The sequence below is a fragment of the Sardina pilchardus genome, chromosome 9, assembly GCF_963854185.1.
Source record: "Sardina pilchardus chromosome 9, fSarPil1.1, whole genome shotgun sequence".
In the NCBI taxonomy this organism is placed as follows: Eukaryota; Metazoa; Chordata; class Actinopteri; order Clupeiformes; family Clupeidae; genus Sardina; species Sardina pilchardus.
The window spans coordinates 27,157,646-27,164,558 of NC_085002.1; the positions used below are offsets into that span (position 1 = coordinate 27,157,646).

General features: G+C 37.4%; 1 long non-coding RNA gene across 1 annotated transcript; it reads right to left on the reverse strand.

Annotated features, from left to right (window-relative positions):
* Positions 1-4,784: 4,784 nt before the first annotated feature.
* On the reverse strand, positions 4,785-5,406 carry LOC134092051 (uncharacterized). Its single transcript, XR_009940159.1, has 3 exons — positions 5,342-5,406; positions 4,915-4,955; positions 4,785-4,831 (listed from the first exon to the last, which is right to left on the reverse strand). It is a non-coding gene; the product is annotated as an uncharacterized LOC134092051 (long non-coding RNA).
* Positions 5,407-6,913: the final 1,507 nt, after the last annotated feature.

Sequence of the window (6,913 nt, forward strand, 5' to 3'; positions counted from 1 at the left end):
ATATTACAAGATATGAAGTATAAGAATTACCAATATGTACGCTCTCTTTCCTGTTAGTTAAGTAGGACTCCATCAACTTTATGGCCTCAGCCGAGGGATTAAAATAAGATAATTTTGATAAAAGTGTCTGGTGATTCACAGTGTCAAAAGCCTTCTTAAGGTCCAGAAACACTGCACCACCCTCGTCTAATGTTGACGTTTTCAAGGAGGAGACAGTTAGCCATTTCTATAGAGTGATTTGTGCGAAATCCAAATTGCATTGGGTGTTAAAGAGTGACGCCCAAGATTTTTCAGCAGTTCTGCTATACTCATTTTTCTGACACCGGATATCACTGATAGAATACTAATGGGTCTATAACTGACACCATTGTTTTATCACCAGACTAGATCGGAGATACCACTGCTGTTTTTGATGTGATCAGATTATTGTCTTGCTGTGCCCCTGTCTACATACAGGTACACTTTATTTCAGGTACACTTTATCAACAATGCAAATTCTCTCATAAAATACCCTATCTATTATATAATATACTGTTACACAGTTCATGCAGCTGTCTTAGTGTATCTGTAACAGACTGTACAGTACTGTAGGACACATCCTGCTGTGTCATTTTGATAGTGGATATCGTGCCCATAATGGAAAGTGGTAGGTTTGTTCAGTGTTGGAGGTCTTGCTGAGCAGATTTCAGAAGGGTGGTGAAGTTTAATGTTAACAGATCTGATAGCCTGGGGGAATATAGCCTATTCCGATATTCCGATATTCCGATATTCCGATATATTGGCAAATGAGTTTATGATTTTGATTGTCTCTTGTATCGAGATTAAAGGGTTTTGTGGGAGCAGTAATATGTGATCTGCATAGAGGCTGATTTTATGATGCATATTTATGGTCCTGATGCAATAAGTGTATTTTGGCGTATGGCTAAGGCTAAAAGTTCAGTGAAAATGAAGACAAATCCTTGTCTAGTCCCTCTGTGCAAAGTGAAGTTTTGTGAGGAAAGTCCATTGGTGGTGATGGTGGCTGTGATGTGTATAATAGTTTGGCCCAAATAAGGAATGAGTCCCCAAAGCCAAACCGAGCTAATGTGGAAAACAGGAATTTCTAATTAGCTCTGTCAAATGCTTTCTTGGCGTCTATGTAAATCTTGACGGAGAGAGGTGTTAAAGCGGCATCTGGTGGTTGTTTTGTCAAATGCTTTCTCGGTGTCTGAGTAAATCTTGAAGGAGAGAGATGTTAAAGCGGCATCTGGTGGTTGTTTTTGTGTGAGCGAGTCCTATTCCATTTAATTGTAACAGAGGCATGGTCACTGATGATAATCGAATTAATTGTTCACTGGATAACATTGGAGATCAAGGAGTTGCTTGTAAGAAAGAAGTCGAGGCGAAAGTGAGTGATGGACTGGCAAAAAGAAAGTAGGCCTATTCTATGCTGCATGGGTGTTGCGTGACCCCAGTATTTTAAGGAAGAGCATTTATTGATAATGATACATTACATTAATGATATTAATGATACATTATTCATTCACAAAGAACATTGGTGTCCTTAAAGGTTGGATATCCTCATTTATCACTTAAGGCATTAAGATTAATTTAAATATATAGATTTTATATATCGTCTTTTTAGTCACCTTTAGCATGGAGTGCCAACACTTTCAGCCATGCATGAACAGTGGCAGCTATGAACACTGCTTATTAGCCTTTATCCTGGCTGATTCACCCTTTGTGTCAAGGTCTTTCTTACTTAGAGGACAAAGACTCAGTCATATCTTTCACAATGAGCATTTTATTCAAAATCTTTTCAAATTTAACCAATGAGAATATTTGATTACTAAACTTATTTACATGCAGACAGAAAATAATTTAAAAAACACTGACACCATGGATCACAGATACATCATGAAACACAGAATCACTGCAGTGTTACCAAATCTTTTAACCACTTGAACCAGAATTGTAGTCATTACTGTAAGCAGAGATTGGGTGAACACAACTGTGCTAGATTTGTTGCAGTTGAAATATTCGAGAAAGACATATATTACATTGTATTATGTTATATGACTGTACTATCCCATAAAAGGCGTGAAATCAAGACAGCAGAAAATGTTTTCAATGCCTTCTCAAAACTTCCATTCTCTGTCTGATTCAGCTCAAAACTTAAGCTTCAATTCTCCTGTTCTCCTGTGTCAGGTCACTGCAATGCATGTCTGTGATGGTACTATAGTGATGCTCAATTGGAGCCTGAAAGAGGAAGGAAATCGTTGTTAAGGTAAGTGTGCCATTAAACCCACTAAAATCGAAGTTCACATATATTTCATAGACACTGAGATGATGAAACATGATCATATGTTGAAATAATGGATCAATCAATCATTTGAAAGTATATTCATTTACTTATCCATGATATCAATTCAACTCATTTTCCACCTCCCCTTGAGCAAAACGATTTTTTTTAACCTTTCTCCCATTCATCTAGCTATGGAATCCCGCCAGGGAAATAAAAAAATGAGTTTATGCCAAGTCAAAATTTTGAGATATAAAGTCACAATTTTGACTTTTTATCTCAACATTTTGACTTTTACATCTCAAAATTTTGAAAAGTTCCTTGATTATTACACCAGAATGAGAGTAGCCTATAGTTCCATGTCAAATCAGCCACGTTTAATTTTCTGTTCGTTTTATTGCACGTTCTAACTTGAGAAGACACAAGTTTTACATGGGAAAATACCGGAAATCTTAATCACTTTCAAGCGTGATGCTAGCAGACGAGATGCTAATGGTCTAAACCAAGGTAAAAATCAATTGTTTTACTCGAGGGGAGGTGGAAAATGAGCTTAATTCCCCAAATGGTGTAATATCCCTTTAAAGAGACCCTATGCAACTTTTTCATAGTCATAAAATCGCTTAGAAATCGTTGTTTTGCTTGACTGACCAGTTTTATCGAAAACAGTGATATTTCCTCCCGCCCCCAGTGTCCCTATCCGCTATTGCAACCTTGCAGTTTGTTCAGGAGACGATCGTTCCCTGTTTACATCTGGAAGGCTGAGACGCATAAAGAACAAGAAGAACCACGCTTGCAATTTATATATTTATATATAACCTATATATGTATAAATATACACACTGAAGCTGTCGGGGAAGCTCTGCAGAGAAATATGCAAGCATAAAACGAGCTAAAATGAAAAACGAAACCGAAACTTAAGATGAAATCGCCAATCCTGCATAGTTTCTCTTTAAAGAACAAATTTTATGAATAAAGTCTGGCATGGGCTTAAATGGTACCGTAGAACCATTTAAGCCGTAGTACCATTTACCATTTAGTACCATAAGTACCATTTACCATTTAGTAGGATTTAGTACCATTTAAGCCCATATGTGTTCCATAAGCCTATGTGTTCCAAAAAAACCCACAACCACATTTATTTACACAAATATAAAAATGTGTTATTTTTTTTCAGGTAGTAAACACATTTACTCAGTAACATGTGCATGTTGTACACAATTGATGTTTTAAACTTGCATTCAATGTGTGGCTTGTAACAATGGACCACCACAAACATGACTAAGTAGGCCCAATATTGCAGTAAAAAGCTGGAAATCCAGAGTTCTAGCGAGAGCACAATTTGAATTGTGTCCGCAAGATACTCTGGCCACGAGCAATTATGCACGTTACGTTTACCCCAACTATCTGTGGTAACTAAAAAAGGTGTGGGCGAGCTACTGTAAACTGATGGCGGCAGCGCTACAACTTTCGTTTTCGGTCATAGTGTTGTACAATTGCGTGCAGTGTGATTTTCAAATGAATGCTTGGTGCCGCTCCTCGAGTTGGGCCATTTTCATTATTCGTGGCCAGACCTTTAATCTGAAAGATTCCAGGGTCTTGTTTATTAGCAGGCTAGTAAAAAGCTATCAAACCTCAGAATTTCATTATTTCCTATTGAAACACATGAGATGGGCTTAAATGGAATACACTGACTACCAGGAAAATGAAGCTAATAAGCTCTCACCAAAATGAAACAAATGTATACAGAAATGCCTGTAGCCTAAATATGCCATAAAAGCCATCATAGTTACTCCTCTTTAGCCAAACTCTGTGAATTAACAAGGAGTTCTTATCCAAAATTAGCTTACGCTAGCTGTTTTTTTGGGGGGTCATTTAAGCCCACCTTGGAAAAACGGCATTAAAACCACATTTTAATCACATCACCCAACCAAACCCTTAATTGTGATTAGAGCCTTCTTGAGACTGCACAGATGTAAGAGGGACTTAATTAATATTGACAAATGTGATTGTTGCCAAATAAAAACTGACTGAATAACTGAAAAATCAAAAAATTGGACAAGATGTGCCTGGGCTTAATGGGTACGTGTACCTTATACTGTATATAGTACATTTTTAAAGGTTGGTGTGCTTAAAGTGACATTATAAGTTCACTCTGTATAGAAAAGTACTCTCACATTCTCTTCAGATTGTTGACATCCTCCCTTCCAATCAGCACCTAGAATAGAGGAGCCATTTTAGCAACTAAGAGTCGAGAGCGTCATGGTTGGTGGTTTCTGAGTGTGCAGACAGTATACTCGCTTTTAATAGTGGTCAAGCCATTAGACTATGAGGACAAAACAAAAAGGCATGAGTCATCTGCTATATCTGCAGAAGTTTTATCTTGAACATCCCACTATTACAGTCATTTCTCATTGCAAAGTAGTGTAATGTCAAGAACATAACATTTAGTGCACTGTTCATCAAAGTAATACAATAGATTTCCTCACCTAAGACTTCAGAGGAAGTTGGCACTGAGTACATCACGGTGTAGGTCTCAGACTGTTCTAAGGCCTAAACCATAGGAAGAAATATTTTACCACAGCAGCAGTATGTTAGCTGAACCTCTTGTACTCATTATTTCACATGTAACTTACCACGTTCCCACTGTTTACGGTGTGTAAAGGCATTGGATTATCTGCAAGAAAAGGTTTTGATCAGTAAATAAGAAGAATCAGTAAGTATTCAACTAGTCTGTGGACTCCTGTTGGCATGACCGTGTTTTATTGTTGCATCATTGCCAATCGCTGCTGCTGCAGTTGCAAACAGTCGTGGGCTGACGTTACTATGACAGTGTTTCAACACTGTAAATCCTCTTGTCATAAGAAACTGTGAGGGAAATCCTTATCTTACAAACAAATGCAGGTGTAAGGTAGGCCTATCACTTAATAATTGCAAAATCAGTGTAATGTCAAGAACCAGGTCCATCACTTAATCATTGCAAAGCAGTGTAATGTCAAGAACCAAACATTTAGCACACTGTTTATCAGAAACATTAGAAAGTGATACAGTAGATTTCCTCACTTAAGACTTCAGAGGAAGTTGGCACTGATTTCATCACGGTGTAGGTCTCAGACTGTTCTAAGGCCTAAACCATAAGAAAGAAATATTTTACCACAGCAGCAGTATGTTAGCTGAACCTCTTGTACTCATTATTTCACATGTAACTTACCACGTTCCCACTGTTTGCGGTGTGTAAATGCATTGGATTATCTGCAAGAAAAGTTTTTGGTCAAAAAATCAGTAAGTATTCAACAAAGGTAAAATAGTGTCTTAAAGGTAGTGATGGCCGGATACCGATACTGGCATCTGGGATCGGGCTGATACTGGGCCCATATACTTGGCTAAATATTATTGGCTAATTCTTGTAATTGACATTCTCTGGGCCAATCAGAGAATCTTGAACACAGCGGCAAGCTCACCTCTGAATAAGACGGCAGGCTACCGCGCGAGTCATTTTTGTAAGGGACAACACCACTTTTGGTTCACAGATAAATAAATAATTGTAGAGGTAAAGCGGCCCCTTCTAAGTGCATTTATCTCTTGGAACCGAACGCCGTGGAGTCCATTATCCCACTTATTCCACTGTTGCCAATTGTTTTGTGTTAATTTCCTGTTATAATGTTGGCCTAAACGTTTAAACCGCTACTAATTATTTGGTCTTGTTTGTAGAACTAGGCTACTTCTTTTATAAATGTCTTTATTTGCATACATTCAAGACAAAGTTCAGGGTCTTGTACACTAGCAGTTGAATTTACTGCGATACAAGGGGGCGCCACCTAGAATCTTGCCTTGGGCGCCAAATTGGATAGGGCCCTGTGTCTAGTGAATAAGCCAGTTTGTGATTGGACCCGGCAAATGTGGACAGGAACCAATGGACCTACTGTATCTCCTAAAAGTGACAAACAACTCAAACATTGTCATTGTATGATCTTATAACTCTGGGGAAACAGTGAATAAGTGTTTTACAGAACATTAATGTGTGCTTTCAGGAGCCTACTTAATGAAATCAACACAAAAAAAAAACATCTTTCTTACCACTTGTTGAATTTAAAGGCCTGGGAAAGAAAAAATAATTTAACAAAGTAGGCGACTTTGGTACATTTAATCATTTAACATAAACGTTCAAGCAACAAACAGTGTACCCTTGACTATTGTATCCAAGGTATGCTAAAATAATCGATTGAATTAGAATAAATGCTATGGTGTAAAAACCTATATTACCAAATGGCTAAAGTGCCCCGGTTAAGAATTTAATGCAATTCAAAACATGTTCGTTTTTCCTGTTCTCGCCACATTGTAGTAAAGGGTTTGTTTTTTAGATCTGTGTAATATTTCACAGCTTTCACAATAAGTACACAAGCTTGTTTACAAGTTGTGCGAATCTCTAATAAATCCATTTCAGTTGTTACATTGCTGTGATCTACAGTAGTTGTGACTCACATCTGAGGTCTTCTTTTCTCTAGATAAAAAACAAATCAAGTTATTATTGTTAGTAGAGTTTGAGGTAGGTTTACAAGCATAATGTATAATAAGAACTAGCATAATATACTGTAAGAACATTGGATGAAGAATATTAAAGACACAAAGCAATAA